The sequence below is a fragment of the Schistocerca nitens genome, chromosome 2, assembly GCF_023898315.1.
Source record: "Schistocerca nitens isolate TAMUIC-IGC-003100 chromosome 2, iqSchNite1.1, whole genome shotgun sequence".
Lineage (NCBI taxonomy): Eukaryota > Metazoa > Arthropoda > Insecta > Orthoptera > Acrididae > Schistocerca > Schistocerca nitens.
The window spans coordinates 259,122,419-259,142,364 of NC_064615.1; positions in this window are offsets into that span (position 1 = coordinate 259,122,419).

Here is a 19,946-nt window from a genome sequence, read left to right on the forward strand (position 1 = left end):
CAGCGGCCGGCTCTTTGGGTTTCGGAAGGCAGGAGAAGAGGTACTAGCGGAAATACTGGTGGAGGGCGAGTTGTGAGTTCTGTGTGAAGAGCTCAGCCGGTAAAAGCATAATAAAGATTCCAGGTTCGAACCCAATCCGACACTCGTTTAATCAACTCGGAATTTGCAGATTAGAGTACAGTCCACTGCACAGTGAAAGGTTCATTCTAAAGGCGTGCATTCATTATGTACTCATATGTGGTTTTAATATGGCATTCATTGCTGTCTGCCTGTTTCTAAAATGAATAGACATCAGGGGCATTTCAACCCTTGTAAAGAAGCCAAAGTCGACTGTTGCTGATATGACTGTGAAGTAGAAACGCGAATGAAGAAACACAGTTATATCAAGACGATAGAGACCTCATGTGCTGACAGACGGGAGGCCCAACGACTTTTGTGGAGGATGGTTGTAGTAAAAAAAAAAAAAAAAAAACGCATTAAATAATGACTGCCGCGAGTCCCGACCTGTTCCCAGCGGTACACTCTTGGGATGAGTTAGGTCTGCTTCGCTCCAGACCCGACAGTTAAACATCACTCCATTCTATGGCGTTGATTCTTGAGGAAGAATAGGCTGAAATTCCTCTATGCACATCAAATACCTCACGAAAAGTATCCTCGTCGGAAAGGCGAAGAGTAAACGCACACAATACGAATGCCTACTAATGTATTTCCAGATCCTTTTGATCAGATAGGGCGTTCACCACGTTACTGGAACAAATGTAAGTGCGTTGTCTACTTCTAACCAGGGCACTTTGTGCACTTGCAGTAGATTACAGTTCTTCTTAATATTTAATTTGCAAATGATGATTCAGGTTTCAGATAATCTGAAGTATTGAATACCGATTATCATCTCATGAGTGACGCTTGAACGAGAAGTATTTCGGCTCTAATGAAAACATATAAAGTAAGCAAACTTTGATTTCGGAAAATTTAATCAGCTTAATTGGGTTTTCAGAAGGAAATGGCAAAGTCTCTTACAACGGATGTAACTCACAAGGGGAGGCCGCCAATTGTGAAATTCAGATTCGATTCATACTGCGCATAATAAAAGCTCTTGGCCAGAGGTGTAATGTGGCAAAGCACTAAGATGCACTTCTCAGCCGTTGTCGAGAAAATCGACAGTTAAAAGAAACCTTTGCGGTGAAATTTCTCTCTACGATTATTAACATTTTCCAGCGTCGTGGCGCAGCGGTAAGCGCTCGGGTTCGTAATCCAAAGGTGGCCGGATCGAATCTCGCGCCATGCAATTTTTTTTAAATTAGTTTTTTGTAATTCATATATATATATATATATATATATATATATTTATTTATTTATTGCATGTTGGTGAAGGCGGATCACTCTCCAATTGTACCGCCTCCATTTTTCTGTTTGTTTAATAGGGTGTACCAAAGCTCTCCCGTCCGCACCGATTTTCGACGATGTTATAAGTTGCGCTAGGGACCGCATCTACCTTCTTTCGAAGTTAGCAGGCAACTACGCTAGTTATGCGGCGGCTCGTTTCGGCCCATTTAACGTCTGTTCTTCAAGTGTAACGAGCGAGTAACGGAGTTTATATTTCATAGCTGCCACAGCAAATTTGTGTTCGTGGGTGTCTATTCTAATTCGAACGTTTGACTTTACTCTATACGTATTCGTTTCGGAATATCGTTTCTACGTCTTCCGTTAACTATACGTGGTTAACATTATGAAGACAATTAATAACATTTGTGAAATACAACTTTGTTTACGGAAAACATAATGATGTTCGAAGTCGCCAGTTTTTCCACGACAAACGACTTTCAACAACTTATTATATGCATAATTGTTGCAACTGATTGCCGGGAATTATATATATATTTGAACATTTGAATTACAAAAAACAGATACTAAAAAAAAAAGGTTGCATGGCGCGAGATTCGATCCGGCGACCTCTGGATTACGAAGCCGAGCGCTTACCGCTGCACCACGACGCTGTAGAAAGTTATCAATCGTAGAGAGTATTTCACCGCAACGGTTTCTTTTAACTGTCGATTTTCTCGACAACGGCTGAGAAGTGCATCTTGGTGCTTTGCCACATTACACCTCTGGCCATGAGCTTTTATTATGCGCAGTATGAATCGAATCTGAATTTCACTATTGGCGGCCTCCCCTTGTCAGTGAGGATGATAACCTTGAGGGAAACAATCATAATTAAACTTAGCTCTCCAGATTTCTTGCTCAGTCATCTTAAGATAACGGAATCCTACTGAAAAAATCATCTGCAGATTACGGTTTTATTAAGATTTAATCTCCCTTGTCGTATTCGTGACACGAGTTGATATCAGTTTAATTTAAAACACCGATATCAGTAACGTTTCCAAGGGCATTCGGCAGTGCTTGCAGGCTTCGGTGCAAATGAAAATTAATTTCATGAAAATTTTACTGTGTGTCGCAAAGGATCATACATCTTAATAGCATGGTGTTTCATCTCTCCACACTGATAATTTCAGTTCGTCCTTTGTTATTTCATCCACAATTGACAGTCCAGGACGAGTTTTACTTAGCGTGTTTTAAATTAGCTATATGTTCGTATGTTTCGCTAACCCAAGACACTAACTCAAGTCCTGCATGTTTAACTCTTGCTCCTCAGAATGGTTTCTGCTGCTGTGAATGGTCTGTCACGCGTAATGTAAAAGAAATACTGTCATTTTCATCATTTGAGTTTCAGAGTCATCACACATCAGTTCAAACCACGAAACTGTTTACCATTTGCTTAACTTCAACAAGAGTCAGGGTGTAAATAAAGATATTGATAAACAATTTTTAAAATACTTCCGATTATATGTTCACAAAATTTTAATTTATTCGCCGTTTACTTTTATAAATGTTCCAACGGTGGCGAAAATAAAGCTTGCTTGGCTAAATAAAATCGTCTTCAGCTAAATAAAACAAAGTAGCAACACACAAAATAATATTCCTCAGAAGTTTAGTACGATAAAACAGCTCATTTCTGTGGTTGTATAAAGTTAATAATTTGAAACTTCTGAAGTTAGTCACAACTTAGACAGTGCTAATGCTATTCAATTCTTTCATAAGCACTGTAAGAATCATGCTTCGTGTCTCAGTAATTTACTAAGTATTCAGAACACGAATTCCAAAAATATTCAAAATGTCTCTCGTGAGCAGAAAACGATTGTCCACAAACAAATATTCCTGAAATCACTGTCCAGCCTAACAGACAACACGCCGTGAAATTACTTAGAAAACTACTATCGTCAAATATGAGTTACTAATTAAATTTGTAACACATAACTTAAACTTCAACCGTCTGGCGATTCATTGTGGCTTATAGCTGCAGCGGATAGCAGTCCAAAAAGTAGGATAGGGCCGTGTAGGGCTCAAATGGTTCAAATGGCTCTGAGCACTATGGGACTTAACTTCTAAGGTCATCAGTCCCCGAGAACTTAGAACTACTTAAACCTAACTAACCTAAGGACATCACACACATCCATGCCCGCGGCAGGATTCGAACCTGCGACCGCAGCGGTCGCGCGGTTCCAGACTGTAGCGCCTTTAACCGCTTGGCCACCCCGGCCGGCGCCGTGTAGGGAAAGTGCCATCTGAACGACTGGTGGCTTATGGTTAATGTTCGTTGCAGGCACCGGTTGTAAAGCGGACCCTGCCAGCAGTGGTTAACCGGAGCGAACCATTTGTAGCCTGGATCACAGGCTAGGTCTGGCACGTAAACCATAGGAACAGTACCATGAACGGGTGATAGTTCTGAACGTGAAAGATAAATCAATAATAAAGCACTCTCTGTAACTTCCCCCCAGAGGGCGGCGGCTATTCCATCATGCTACGGGATGTGTACTGTCGAACAATCCCTCCTGTTAGTCTATTTGTGAAACACATTTGGCTTTTCTTCAGTTTCGCTCAGTACGTTCTCACTAGTTGCTTGACCATCCCATCTAATCCTCAGCATTCTTGTCTAACAGCACCTTTCGAAAACTTCTGTCCCCTTATTGTCTCACCTACTTATCGTCCAGATTTCTCGTCTTTACAGGGATATCATCAGAAAAGATTTTATACACATACTCGATGTTAACATATTCCTCTTTTTCAGGAATACTTTTTTGGCATTGCCAGTCTGCATTTTACATCCTCTCTGATTTTACCATCATGAAATATTTTGCTGCCCAAATAGAAAAACTCATCTGTTCCCTTCAGATTATCATTTGCCAACGTAATTTACTCAGTATTACCTGATTTAATCCGAGAACTTTCTATTACCCTTCTCTTTTCAAGACGTCATTCTGCGCAACTGTGTTTCTACTTGTAACTCCCTCAACAATTCTGACAGAAGTACAACGTCGTTGGCAAACTCCAAAGTCTTTATTTCCTGTCCGTAAATTCAGTACCGTTTCCGTATTTCGCCTTGGTTTCTTTTACTACTTGTTCAGTGTACAGCTTGAAGATAAATTCCCCCTTCGTGTATTTTACACCTACTACCTTTAGAATTTCAGAGCAAAAAATGCGACTTAACTTCTGAGATCATCAGTCCCCTAGAACTTAGAACTACTTAAACCTAACTAACCTAAGGACATCACACACATCCATGCCCGAGGCAGGATTCGAACCTGCGACCGTAGCGGTCGCGCGGTTCCAGACTGAGGCGCCTAGAACCGCTCGGCCACTCTGGCCGGCCGCGTATAAGAGAAAAACTCTGTACCTTTATCTGTTCTAGCGACAGGTAATTTTCATATCGCTGGCGGACGATAACTTTCCACTACGAGGTCACAGAACAAAATTGCTATTAAATTATATTACATTGAGCAACTACAAAATGAGGAGACTGGCTCTTTTCAAACATTAATGACAATATTCTCTACTTATATAGGGAAACACTTCATTGCCCCGTCAAAGACTTGCTACTATACTACACTCCTGGAAATGGAAAAAAGAACACATTGACACCGGTGTGTCAGACCCACCATACTTGCTCCGGACACTGCGAGAGGGCTGTACAAGCAATGATCACACGCACGGCACAGCGGACACACCAGGAACCGCGGTGTTGGCCGTCGAATGGCGCTAGCTGCGCAGCATTTGTGCACCGCCGCCGTCAGTGTCAGCCAGTTTGCCGTGGTATACGGAGCTCCATCGCAGTCTTTAACACTGGTAGCATGCCGCGACAGCGTGAACGTGAACCGTATGTGCAGTTGACGGACTTTGAGCGAGGGCGTATAGTGGGCATGCGGGAGGCCGGGTGGACGTACCGCCGAATTGCTCAACACGTGGGGCGTGAGGTCTCCACAGTACATCGATGTTGTCGCCAGTGGTCGGCGGAAGGTGCACGTGCCCGTCGACCTGGGACCGGACCGCAGCGACGCACGGATGCACGCCAAGACCGTAGGATCCTACGCAGTGCCGTAGGGGACCGCACCGCCACTTCCCAGCAAATTAGGGGGACTGTTGCTCCTGGGGTATCGGCGAGGACCAATCGCAACCGTCTCCATGAAGCTGAGCTACGGTCCCGCACACCGTTAGGCCGTCTTCCGCTCACGCCCCAACATCGTGCAGCCCGCCTCCAGTGGTGTCGCGACAGGCGTGAATGGAGGGACGAATGGAGACGTGTCGTCTTCAGCGATGAGATTCGCTTCTGCCTTGGTGCCAATGATGGTCGTATGCGTGTTTGGCGCCGTGCAGGTGAGCGCCACAATCAGGACTGCATACGACCGAGGCACACAGGGCCAACACCCGGCATCATGGTGTGGGGAGCGATCTCCTACACTGGCCGTACACCACTGGTGATCGTCGAGGGGACACTGAATAGTGTACGGTACATCCAAACCGTCATCGAACCCATCGTTCTACCATTCCTAGACCGGCAAGGGAACTTGCTGTTCCAACAGGACAATGCACGTCCGCATGTATCCCGTGCCACCCAACGTGCTCTAGAAGGTGTAAGTCAACTACCCTGGCCAGCAAGATCTCCGGATCTGTCCCCCATTGAGCATGTTTGGGACTGGATGAAGCGTCGTCTCACGCGGTCTGCACGTCCAGCACGAACGCTGGTCCAACTGAGGCGCCAGGTGGAAATGGCATGGCAAGCCGTTCCACAGGACTACATCCAGCATCTCTACGATCGTCTCCATGGGAGAATAGCAGCCTGCATTGCTGCGAAAGGTGGATATACACTGTACTAGTGCCGACATTGTGCATGCTCTGTTGCCTGTGTCTATGTGCCTGTGGTTCTGTCAGTGTGATCATGTGATGTATCTGACCCCAGGAATGTGTCAATAAAGTTTCCCCTTCCTGGGACAATGAATTCACGGTGTTCTTATTTCAATTTCCAGGAGTGTATTTTTCTAAACGCAAATACAGACAGAAAAAAGAAAAATTAGTCTCAAAATTGTGTGTAGTCAAGTAAAACATCATGTCTTATAGCCATCATATTTTTTGTACTTATCGGTATTTTAAAAGAAAACCTCAGATAGTTAAACTGTAGCAAGTACTGACTGACGATAAAGCGGTTCCTTTTTGGTTGACTAAATTAAATTGGATCTCAAAACGTGTAATGGTTAATTACATTTTTCGTAGGTGTTACTTCATGACTTGCCAGATATGGGACTAGTAATTTAGCTTACAGCTTTTTTATTAGGATTAAGTGCCTTTAAGAAGTTTCTTCAGTTAGTTAATGACAAATTTAAGCCGGCCGCTGGTGGCCGAGCGGTTCTAGGCGCTTCAGTCTCGAACCGCGCGACCGCTACGGTCGCAGGTTGGAATCCTGCCTCGGGTATGGATGTGTGTGATGTCCTTAGATTAGTTAGGTTTAAGTAGTTCTAAGTTCTACCCCCATGAACCATGGACCTTGCCGTTGGTGGGGAGGCTTGCGTGCCTCAGCGATACAGATGGCCGTACCCTACCGTAATGCAACCACAACGGAGGGGTATCTGTTGAGAGGCCAGACAAACGTGTGGTTCATGAAGAGGGGCAGCAGCCTTTTCAGTAGTTCCAGGGGCAACAGTCTGGATGATTGACTGATCTGGCATTGTAACACTAACCAAAACGGCCTTACTGTGCTGGTACTGCGAACGGCTGAAAGCAAGGGGAAACTACAGCCGTAATTTTTCCCGAGGGCATGCAGCTTTACTATATGGTTAAATGATGAAGGCGTCCTCTTGGGTAAAATATTCCGGAGGTAAAATAGTCCCCCATTCGGATCTCCGGGCGGGGACTACTCAAGAGGGCGTTGTTATCAGGAGAAAGAAAACTGGCGTTCTACGGATCGGAGCGTGGAATGTCAGATCCCTTAATCGGGCACGTAGGTTAGAAAATTTAAAAAGGGAAATGGATAGGCTAAAGTTATATATAGTGGGAATTAGTGAAGTTCGGTGGCAGGAGGAACAAGACTTTTGGTCAGGTGAATACAGGGTTATAAATACAAAATAAAATAGGGGTAATGCAGGAGTAGGTTTAATAATGAATAAAAAATAGGAGTGCGGGTAAGCTACTACAAACAGCATAGTGAACGCATTATTGTGGCCAAGATAAACACGAAGCCCACGCCTACTACAGTAGTACAAGTTTACATGCCAACTAGCTCTGCAGATGAAGAAATTGATGAAATGTATAATGAGATAAAAGAAATTATTCAGGTAGTGAAGGAAGACGAAAATTTAATAGTCATGGGTGACTGGAATTCGAGAGTAGGAAAAGGGAGAGAAGGAAACATAGTGGGTGAATATGGATTGGGGGAGAGAAATGAAAGAGGAAGCCGCCTCGTAGAATTTTGCACAGAGCATAACATAATCATAGCAAACACTTGGTTCAAGAATCATAAAAGAAGGTTGTATACATGGAAGAATCCTGGAGATACTAAAAGGTATCAGATAGATTATACACTCCTGGAAATTGAAATAAGAACACCGTGAATTCATTGTCCCAGGAAGGGGAAACTTTATTGACACATTCCTGGGGTCAGATACATCACATGATCACACTGACAGAACCACAGGCACATAGACACAGGCAACAGAGCATGCACAATGTCGGCACTAGTACAGTGTATATCCACCTTTCGCAGCAATGCAGGCTGCTATTCTCCCATGGAGACGATCGTAGAGATGCTGGATGTAGTCCTGTGGAACGGCTTGCCATGCCATTTCCACCTGGCGCCTCAGTTGGACCAGCGTTCGTGCTGGACGTACAGACCGCGTGAGACGTCGCTTCATCCAGTCCCAAACATGCTCAATGGGGGACAGATCCGGAGATCTTGCTGGCCAGGATAGTTGACTTACACCTTCTAGAGCACGTTGGGTGGCACGGGATACATGCGGACGTGCATTGTCCTGTTGGAACAGCAAGTTCCCTTGCCGGTCTAGGAATGGTAGAACGATGGGTTCGATGACGGTTTGGATGTACCGTGCACTATTCAGTGTCCCCTCGACGATCACCAGTGGTGTACGGCCAGTGTAGGAGATCGCTCCCCACACCATGATGCCGGGTGTTGGCCCTGTGTGCCTCGGTCGTATGCAGTCCTGATTGTGGCGCTCACCTGCACGGCGCCAAACACGCATACGACCATCATTGGCACCAAGGCAGAAGCGACTCTCATCGCTGAAGACGACACGTCTCCATTCGTCCCTCCATTCACGCCTGTCGCGACACCACTGGAGGCGGGCTGCACGATGTTGGGGCGTGAGCGGAATACGGCCTAACGGTGTGCGGGACCGTAGCCCAGCTTCATGGAGACGGTTGCGAATGGTCCTCGCCGATACCCCAGGAGCAACAGTGTCCCTAATTTGCTGGGAAGTGGCGGTGCGGTCCCCTACGGCACTGCGTAGGATCCTACGGTCTTGGCGTGCATCCGTGCGTCGCTGCGGTCCGGTCCCAGGTCGACGGGCACGTGCACCTTCCGCCGACCACTGGCGACAACATCGATGCACTGTGGAGACCTCACGCCCCACGTGTTGAGCAATTCGGCGGTACGTCCACCAGGCCTCCCGCATGCCCACTATACGCCGTCGCTCAAAGTCCGTCAACTGCACATACGGTTCACGTCCACGCTGTCGCGGCATGCTACCAGTGTTAAAGACTGCGATGGAGCTCCGTATGCCACGGCAAACTGGCTGACACTGACGGCGGCGGTGCACAAATGCTGCGCAGCTAGCGCCATTCGACGGCCAACACCGCGGTTCCTGGTGTGTCCGCTGTGCCGTGCGTGTGATCATTGCTTGTACAGCCCTCTCGCAGTGTCCGGAGCAAGTATGGTGGGTCTGACACACCGGTGTCAATGTGTTCTTTTTTCCATTTCCAGGAGTGTATAATGGTAAGACAGAGATTTAGGAACCAGGTTTTAAATTGTAAGAGATTTCCAGGGGCAGTTGTGGATTCTGACCGCAATCTATTGGTTATGAACTGTAGATTAACACTGAAGAAACTGCAAAAAGGTGGGAATTTAAGGAGATGGGACCTGGATAAACTGAAAGAACCAGAGGTTGTACAGAGTTTCAGGGAGAGGATTAGGGAACAATTGACAGGAATGGGCACACAAGGAGGAGAGTCCTCCGCCGGTTCGTAAACACATTGAACTTCCTAATCTACGGCGACATATCTGAAGTTGTACTTTCTATTTTTTTTTTATTCCAGTGAGTGCAATAATGTAAGAGTTATCGACAGCTAGTGAAACAAGAGTTTCCTAGTATGAAAATAAACATGAAATTTCTTCTCTTATGCTACCACAAACCGATACAATGTGGTTTTTCATAAGCTATTGAGCTCTCTGGTCGCCAATTGCTTGTTTAACGACACACTCTGTTTCAGAATTCTGTCACAGTAGCTTCTGCAAAAATGAATTTGTGCAAATTATACTGTGTTTTGACAAAAGAAGTACAATTAAACCTGTCAACAAGACAAATGTGGCCGTTACTCATAAACAGTGATGCTTCTTTGAATGAGAAAAGATTAGCAATTGCCGGCCGCGGTGGTCTCGCGGTTCTAGGCGCGCAGTCCGGAACCGTGCGACTGCTACGGTCGCAGGTTCGAATCCTGCCTCGGGCATGGATGTGTGTGATGTCCTTAGGTTAGTTAGGTTTAAGTAGTTCTAAGTTCTAGGGGACTAATGACCTGAGAAGTTGAGTCCCATAGTGCTCAGAGCCATTTGATTAGCAATTCACACAAAAATAAATCGCCAATTCTGTTGGAAATTTGGTGAATCCCATAATCAATCCATCGTATTGTTAAAACTGAGCGACTGTGATAGAAACTTTCCAAAGGATTTTATTCCTTTTCTTCATCTGAGTAGTTAAAATAATGACGAGCGTAGCGTTTAGGGGCAATGACACGCACATGCCAGATACCGGTTACTCACGTACGCCTTGCCAAACTGACAATATGCGATTCGCGAATAAAATGGTTGTTATTGGAAAAAGTAAACAATTGATACGTGACCCAACTCAATGGTCAGTGTATCGTCAGCACCTGAGAATAATGCGCGCGACAGGAATGCGGAAGCTAACCAAGTGTATTTTGTGATAGGAAGAGTTCACGTCGTTCGAAAGACATTGTCATATAATTAGATCTTTCTTTATCAACAATACATTTCAACAAATTAAATACACTCCTGGAAATGGAAAAAAGAACACATTGACACCGGTGTGTCAGACCCACCATACTTGCTCCGGACACTGCGAGAGGGCTGTACAAGCAATGATCACACGCACGGCACAAAGGACACACCAGGAACCGCGGTGTTGGCCGTCGAATGGCGCTAGCTGCGCAGCATTTGTGCACCGCCGCCGTCAGTGTCAGCCAGTTTGCCGTGGCATACGGAGCTCCATCGCAGTCTTTAACACCGGTTGCATGCCGCGACAGCGTGGACGTGAACCGTATGTGCAGTTGACGGACTTTGAGCGACGGCGTATAGTGGGCATGCGGGAGGCCGGGTGGACGTACCGCCGAATTGCTCAACACGTGGGGCGTGAGGTCTCCACTGTACATCGATGTTGTCGCCAGTGGTCGGCGGAAGGTGCACGTGCCCGTCGACCTGGGACCGGACCGCAGCGACGCACGGATGCACGCCAAGACCGTAGGATCCTCCGCAGTGCCGTAGTGGACCGCACTGCCACTTCCCAGCAAATTAGGGACACTGTTGCTCCTGGGGTATCGGCGAGGACCATTCGCAACCGTCTCCATGAAGCTGGGCTACGGCCCCGCACACCGTTAGGCCGTCTTCCGCTCACGCCCCAACATCGTGCAGCCCGCCTCCAGTGGTGTCGCGACAGGCGTGAATGGAGGGACGAATGGAGACGTGTCGTCTTCAGCGATGAGAGTCGCTTCTGCCTTGGTGCCAATGATGGTCGTATGCGTGTTTGGCGCCGTGCAGGTGAGCGCCATAATCAGGACTGCATACGACCGAGGCACACAGGGCCAACACCCGGCATCATGGTGTGGGGAGCGATCTCCTACACTGGCCGTACACCACTGGTGATCGTCGAGGGGACACTGAATAGTGCACGGTACATCCAAACCGTCATCGAACCCATCGTTCTACCATTCCTAGACCGGCAAGGGAACTTGCTGTTCCAACAGGACAATGCACGTCCGCATGTATCCCGTGCCACCCAACGTGCTCTAGAAGGTGTAAGCCAACTACCCTGGCCAGCAAGATCTCCGGATCTGTCCCCCATTGAGCATGTTTGGGACTGGATGAAGCGTCGTCTCACGCGGTCTGCACGTCCAGCACGAACGCTGGTCCAACTGAGGCGCCAGGTGGAAATGGCATGGCAAGCCGTTCCACAGGACTACATCCAGCATCTCTACGATCGTCTCCATGGGAGAATAGCAGCCTGCATTGCTGCGAAAGGTGGATATACACTGTACTAGTGCCGACATTGTGCATGCTCTGTTGCCTGTGTCTATGTGCCTGTGGTTCTGTCAGTGTGATCATGTGATGTATCTGACCCCAGGAATGTGTCAATAAATTTTCCCCTTCCTGGGACAATGAATTCACGGTGTTCTTATTTCAATTTCCAGGAGTGTATAACAAATCTCAACAGTCTTTAAAGGATACTCATACTTTCGAAATAATACCGACCACTTCTTCATTCCTGTAGCCTGTCGTATAATTAGTTTATTAATACTGATAATGTGTGTAACCACTGAAATGCTAATTTGTCGTCGACGAGCCGATTAAAACATCGTTATTCATGAGAACTTCTACACTGTTTATAGCTTGCAGCCGAAACATGATGTCCACATGTACGTACGAGGGTGAGTCAATTGAAAACCTTAAATTTGTAACAACAAATCGAAATTTCGCGCCGTTATCCTGTAAGTTGGTAAGCCTGCTACAAACAGCGTGCAGGAAAGCGTGTAGGTGGCAGCATAGTGCAGATGCACACATACCGTCGTGGTATCAGTATAAAGACGGCCGCCACACTTGCGACTTGCACCAGGGAAGAACAGCGTTCTGTTATTCCGTTTTTGCGTAGTGAAAGTGTGAAACCTATTGAAATTCATCGACGAATGAAGGCTCAGTACGGTGATGCATGTTTGTCACAGCAGCAAGTCTACGAATGGAGTAGAAAGTTCGCAAATGGTGTGACTTCAGTGGAGGATGCTCCTCGTCCTGGTCAGGCACAACACGTTGTGACTCCACAGAACACTGCAGCAGTTGAATCCACAGTGAAGGAAAACCGCCGATTGAAACTAAATGACATTGCAGCTTGTTTACAGATTCATCATGGATCAGCACACCTCATTGTGCATGATGTGCTCCAGTTTCACAAAGTGCCTGCAAGATGGGTGCCACGGCAGCTGACTCTTGAAATGAGAGAACGACGTGTTGATGCTTGTGAAGAACTTCTTCGGCGCTTTGAATGAGGAGGTGGTGGCTTCCTGGCAAGAATCGTTACTGACGACGAAACCTGGGTTCACTTCCAACGGAAACGAAGACAGCGAACAAGTAATGGCGCTATTCCTCATCACCAAAACCTAAGAAGTTTCCAACAGAACCATCAGCAGGGAAGGTTATGCTGACTCTCTTTTGGGACGAAAAAGGCGTCATTTTGGAGCATTACATGCCTAGAGGGACCACTGTCGCCAGTGCATCGTACACAGATCTCCTAAAAAATCATCTGCGGCTTGCAATCAAATCAGAGCGACGTATATTGCTGTCAGCAGGTGTCCTTTTGCAACATGACAATGCAAGGCCCCACACTGCCCGTACAACAGTTGCAACAATCAGAGACCTGCATTTTGAGTGTCTTCCTCATCCACCATACTCACCAAACCTTGCCCCAAGTGATTTCCATCTGTTTGGACCACTCAATGACGCAATGGGAGGAAAGAAGTTCCGTTCTGATGAAAAGGTACGCCATGCAGTGCATGAGTGGTTGCGTGGAGTACCAAAAGAATTTTTTTGTAAAGGAATTTATGCACTTTGTAAGCGCTGGAGGACTTGCATTGAGCGTGGGGGAGATTATGTTGAAAAGTGATACAGCTTTGTACCACTTCTGCACAGTAAATAATATTTTAAAATATATTTAAGGTTTCCATTTGACTCACCCTCGTAGTATAATGTCTCTTACTACAGCCATATCCAAATTATGATAGTGAAACATATGTACGAGGGCCGTTCAGAAAGTAACCTCCGGTTGATTTAAAAAAATACACCAAGTTAAATAAAAATATTTTAATATATACATCTTACAACTACATCTTTGCACTATTTTTCTACATAGTCTCCATAGTGATTGAGGCACTTATCGTATCTCTTCACAAGCTTTGAAATTCCTTCTGCATAAAAATCACCCGCTTGTGCCTGGAGCCAGCCTGTGACCGCATCTTTGAGCTCTTCGTCATCATCAAATCGTACAAGAGAGTCTTAGAAATCTGTGGAAAACCAGTAGACAACTCCGACATTGAGAAACGTCGATTTTCACGAACTTTTGCATCAACTGTCTGAACGAGTTCGTCAGTCACCAATGATGGTCTACCACTCCTCTCTTCATCATGAACGTTTTCTCGTCCACTTTTAAATAAACGTACCCATTCACGGACAACTCCTTCACTCATAACTCTTGGTCCGTACACGGCACAAAGCTCACGATGAATAGCTGCTGCAGAATATCCTTTGGCTGTAAAAAACCTTATGACAGCACGCACTTCACATTTGGCGGGGTTTTCTATTGCAGCACACATTTCAAACTGCCACAAAAACTAAACTAGCGCAGGTACGACGTTCACTCGACCACGGCTTGATGCCGACTGACCTGTTGAGTGCGTGAACGCACAGATGGCGTCGCTACTCCCCCCACAACCCGCACTGTGACCAATCGGAGGTTACTTTCTGAACCGCCCTCGTTCTTCATATCTCGGACGCTTTTTACCAGGAGCACAAAGGCGTCATACCTGTGGAAATTACGCCTTTTCGACTTTTTTAACAGATCGTAGAGATACGTCAGCAGGCAGCAGGTACATAACCTTGTTTTACTTTCATGCCTTGCCTCTAGATCACATTATTTTATAATATTCCGTACTTCCTTATTCACTACTGGCACGATGAATCGTCTGCCCCGTCTTGCGATCTGAAAACATTGTGGAGGCAGAAGATATAATTATAGTGACTAATGGCGCACCAGTTATTGAACTGTACATTGTTCTTGACAAAAGAATAAACAAAACAAAAGAACTGTACACATATACATAAGTGAACACTATTATATACTAAGGAAAAGAGATGGAGCGCTTAAAAGGCGAGGAACGAAACTCTGCTCAGTGATGATAAAATTCAGCATACAGTAAGGCCGTATTTTTCGGATGGGCAATACTTCCTCTGCCCATATGCGCCATGCCGAAGTGAACATACGCCAGTTCTGACTGCCTCACCACTCCCGCAGTACTCGCGCGGTGCGAGAAACTGTGCAAACGCTAGGTGCAAATTGAGACACGTCTAGCGCGTGTGGCACGGTGCAGCGCTGCGCGCATTTTTGTAACTTCACAGGTTCAAATGGGACAGCGCAAATTGCGACGCGACGAGACGGGCACGCGACACGGGCCTCCGCCAGGTCGCCCGTCGTTGCGATTGTGACAGTTTCTCGCACCGTGCTCCACGCGAGCACTGAGGGTTGGGTGACGAGGGGGGGGGGGGGGGGGGCGAGCGGGAAGGCAGTCCTGCCGTATGTTCACTTCGGCATGGCACACATGGGCAGTGGAAGTCTTGCCCATCCGAAAAATATGGCCTTGCTGTATACTGAATTTTATTACCACTGAGAAGTTTTACGTTTTTCGCCGCTTAAGCGGTCCATATCCATTTCTTTAGTACATAATAGTTTTCAGTGACATATATCTCTACAGTTCTTTTGTTTCGTTTAGTATTTTGTTGCAAACAATGCACAGTTCAATAACTGGTGAGCATTTGTCACAGGGATAATATCTTCTGTCTGCACAATGTCTTCAAATTGTAGGAAGGGACAGACGATTCATCGTCAGGATGGTGAATAAGGAAGTAAAGAATATTATAAAATTATGTGATCTACAAGCAAGGTAGGAAAATAAAACAAGGTTATAACTTGATGCCTGTTATGCTAACGTGTCTCTACGATATGTTGCAAACAGTCGAAATGACGTAATTTCCACAGGTATGACTCCTTTGTGCTTCTGCTAAAAAGGGTCCAAGATATGTAGTTTCACTATCATTACTTCGATATGTATGTAATAAGGTAAATTATTTTTTATGCATTTATTTTACCTGGCTAGATTAGTGCCTTCAGGCCCTCTCTTACATCTAACCAGGCATACTCAGATTGAACGAATTTTAGTTTGTACAGAACATTATGGACATACCACGTGTTATACAGTATTAATGTTAAAGAAAAAAAATAGTGATTATAACAGTAGCACAAGGATAATTATAACAATCAAAAAAATAATTATAACAATCAATAATAATAATAATAGTAATGTCTATGTATATGGAAGTAAACATATTTTTCTTTTGCGAATGTCAGTCCTATTGCTAGTTGGGAATTTTCTCGTTATGTTCTTGCAGCTTGTGAGTTATTCACATCGAGCAGAGACATAGGACGATAGAATGGGGTGAAAGAGATATAGCCGGCCGTGGTGGCCAAGCGGTTAAAGGCGCTACAGTCTGGAACCGCGCGACCGCTACGGTCGCAGGTTCGAATCCTGCCTCGGGCATGGATGTGTGTGACGTCCTTAGGTTAGTTAGGTTTAAGTAGTTCTAAGTTCTAGGGGACTGATGACCTTAGAAGTTAAGTCCCATAGTGCTCAGAGCCATTTGAACCATTTGAAAGAGATATAGAAGAGGTAGCTAGGTTAATGGAAGAGAAATAGAACGGTGAAATTCGAAGCTATGATGGAGAGGAGAAAGAAACAGATGAGAGGGGCAAAACAATGGTGGCTATACCGTCCCTAATATGTAAGTTTTGAGTTCCCTCTTGAGTGGTTCTGGATAAGACGCAGATCACAGGGGAACGCGTTCCATAGTCGTATGGCTGAGATGGAGAAAAAAATGTTCAAATGTGTGTGAAATCTTATGGGACTTAACTGCTAAGGTCATCAGCCCCTAAGCTTACACACTACTTAACCTAAATTATCCTAAGGACAAACACACACACCCATGCCCGAGGGAGGACTCGAACCTCCGCCGGGACCAGCCACACAGCCCGTGACTGCAGCGCCCCTGACCGCTCGGCTAATCCCGCGCCGCTGAGATGGAGAATGACACGGAGAAAGATTCTGTGTTATGTAAAGATGCTAGACGTATCTGATCTGGTATTGCGGTTGTGGAATGATGATAGGTGTTTAATGTGAGAAGATAAGTATTGGGGGCACCAGTGAGTAAGAAATCGATGAAGTAAGCACATCGTGTGGAGATCGCATACCTTATGTGGGCGTATCCAATCTAGCTAGGACTGATATGATCATACAACCGTATATTGCACACGTATCTAACGCAAGCATTCATCACTAGCTCGAGGCATCTCGAATATTCACTATTTGTGCCGTGTTGAACTACATCACGATAGTAAAGATTAGGCAAGGATAGTATTTGGACTAATTTTTGTTTAACATGGGTTGCAAATATTTTTCTAAATTTTTGTACTGCATGTAGGGAGGAGAGCGATTTCCGGCAAGCTGTGACTGTTTGTTCTTCCCAGTTTAGGTGTTCATCCTAGATTATTCCAAGGTCTTTTACTGTTTTTTGGTATGGTACATGGGTACCATTGAGGAGTATTTGAGGGACTGTTTCGCGAAAGCAGCGGCTGATTAACTTTGGATGAGGTATAAAAATCACCTGGGATTTCTTGGGGTTTAGTTTCAGACGTAGGTTCTGTGCCCATCGAGAAATAGAGCAAAAATCTGCGTCAGCAATGTTCTTGGGGCTTCCACTTATGTACAGTTGGATGTCGTCGGCATATAGATGGTAGTTGCAGGAGTGAATAACTGAAGAAATATCATTAATGTACAGTGAGAAGAGTAATGGACCAAGGACAAGGGCCTTGAGGAACTCCAGAGGGCACGTTTTTCCATGATGACTTCTCCGACCCACAAATGACTTGTTGACTTCTGTTTTTGAGGTAGCTGTCGAACCAGTGTATTGCGCTGTTTGAGAAATTCAGCTGCTTAATTTTAATTAGTAATATATCAATGTCAACTGTATCAAAAGACTTGCTAAAGCCAAGCAGTGTTACGGTGGTAGCTTCACGTCTGTCCATAGCATGTTTAATGTCATCAGTTACTTTGATTAATGCAGCTGCTGTACTATGGTGCTTTCGGAAGCCTGACTGATATTTATCATGGGTGTTATGAGTTTTGAGGTAATCGGTCAGCTGTTCGTGGACGATGTAATCTAGGGCTTTAGATATTGCAGGTAGTATGCTAATCGGCCTGTAGTCACCTGGCGACTTTGGGTTGTCAGTCTTGGGTATAGGTTGAATTAAACTTTGCTTCCACTCAGTAGGATATGTACTACTGACAAGAGACAGGTTGAAGACGTCTGTGATAACTGGAATACTATGTACATGTGGACATCACATTTCCACTGCAAGCTAGAAACAGTCGGGAAGCCCTCACGAATAATAATGTTTTAATTGGCTCGCCGTGACGAGAAAAAGCATTTCAGTTGTTGGTTGCTCACGATGAGCATTAATAAACTAACTATACAACAGACTATACAAACGAAGTAGTGGTTGGTATTATTCTGAAAGTATGAGTATCCTGAAAGATATATATATTTAATTTGTTGAAATGTATTGCTGACAAAAGCAGATCTACTTTCACGTCAATGTTTTTCGAATTACGTGAACTCTCGTTCATAAGGCACACATGGCTAGCTTCCGCAATCCTGTCGCGTGCATTATTCTCAGCTGCTGACAGTACACTACCATTGTGTTGTGCGACAGATCAATTGTTTATTTTTCTCAGCGCGTGCAACTTTGCTAATACACAAGCAACACTACGTGAAATAACCGCATCAATCAGTGTGGGCCTTACGACTATCGTATCCTTTTGGAGAGTGCCGCGAAATTTGGCGTTAATTGGCTAAGCCAGCAGACGACCGACACGAGTGCCTTTGATAACAGCACTACATCGCCTGCAGCGCCTCTCCTGGGCTTGTGACCGCATCAGTTGCACCCTAGACGAGTGGAAAACCGTGGCCTGGTCACATGAGTCCAGGTTTCAATTGGTAAGATTTCATAGTATGGTTCGAGTATGCCACAGACCCCACGAAGCCGTGGACCCAAGTTGTCAACAAGGCACTGTGCAAGCTGGTGGTGGGTCCGTAATGGTGTAGGCTGCATTTACGTGGAATGAAATTGGTCATCTGGCCACACTGAACCGACCTCTAGGCGCTCCAGTCTGGAGCTGCGCTGCTGCTATGGTCGCAGGTTCGAATCCTGCCTCGGGCATGGGTGTATGTGATGTCCTTAGGTTGGTTAGGTTTAAGTAGTTCTAAGTTCTAGGGGACTGATGACCACAGCAGTTGAGTCCCATAGTTCTCAGAGCCATTTCATTTCAACTGAACCGACCATTAACTGGAAATGGTTATTTTCGCCTACTTGGAGACCATATGTAGCAATTCATGGACTTCAAGACAATGCGCCATGTCACCAGGCCACAACTGTTCACGACTAGTTTGAAGAACATTCTGGCCAGTTCGAGGGTACGGTCTGGCCATCCACATCGTCTGATACGTATCCCCTCGAATATTTATGGGATGTCATGGTGAGGTCAGTTCGTGCACAAAATCCTGCACGGGCAACTCTTTCGCAATTATGGAGGCCTACAGAGGCAGCATGGTTCAGTATTTCTGCAGGGGCTTCCAACGACTTGTTGAGTCCATGCCACGTTGATTGGCTGCACTACACCGGGAGAAAGGAGATCCAACATGTTATTGGGAAGCATCCCATGACTTTTGTCAGCTCAGTGTATGCTACTGCAAACTGTATCTTCTGTCTCTCACTCCATATTTTGGGTAGAATACCTGTAAAACTTGCACTAAAGACAAATGAGTGTGAATGCTTCTTTTCAGGCGTGAAAACCTAAGACTGTCGGTACTCGAACAAACTTTCCTCTTCGAGCACGATGGTTAACGTGGGTGCTGCACCCATTGAATCGTACGAACATTCCGCTCATGGGCTGCTCGGCACACGATGACGTAGGAAAAAAAAAGACTGATTATAGTGAATAGTGATAGCATGATTTTCGTTCGCGGGTACCAGTGTAGGCACTGTCTCAGGGGGGGGGGGGAATTTATCTATTGTTTCATCTTCTTTTCTCCAGTCTGGGACCTGGATATTAACGTTCTCACGCCAATCAGGCAAATTATGTGTCAATATCTGTTTTATCTGACCGAGGTCTGCACGTATAGTTTCGCCTGAGACCCTTGGTTCAGACACGACTTTCACGCTAAAGGA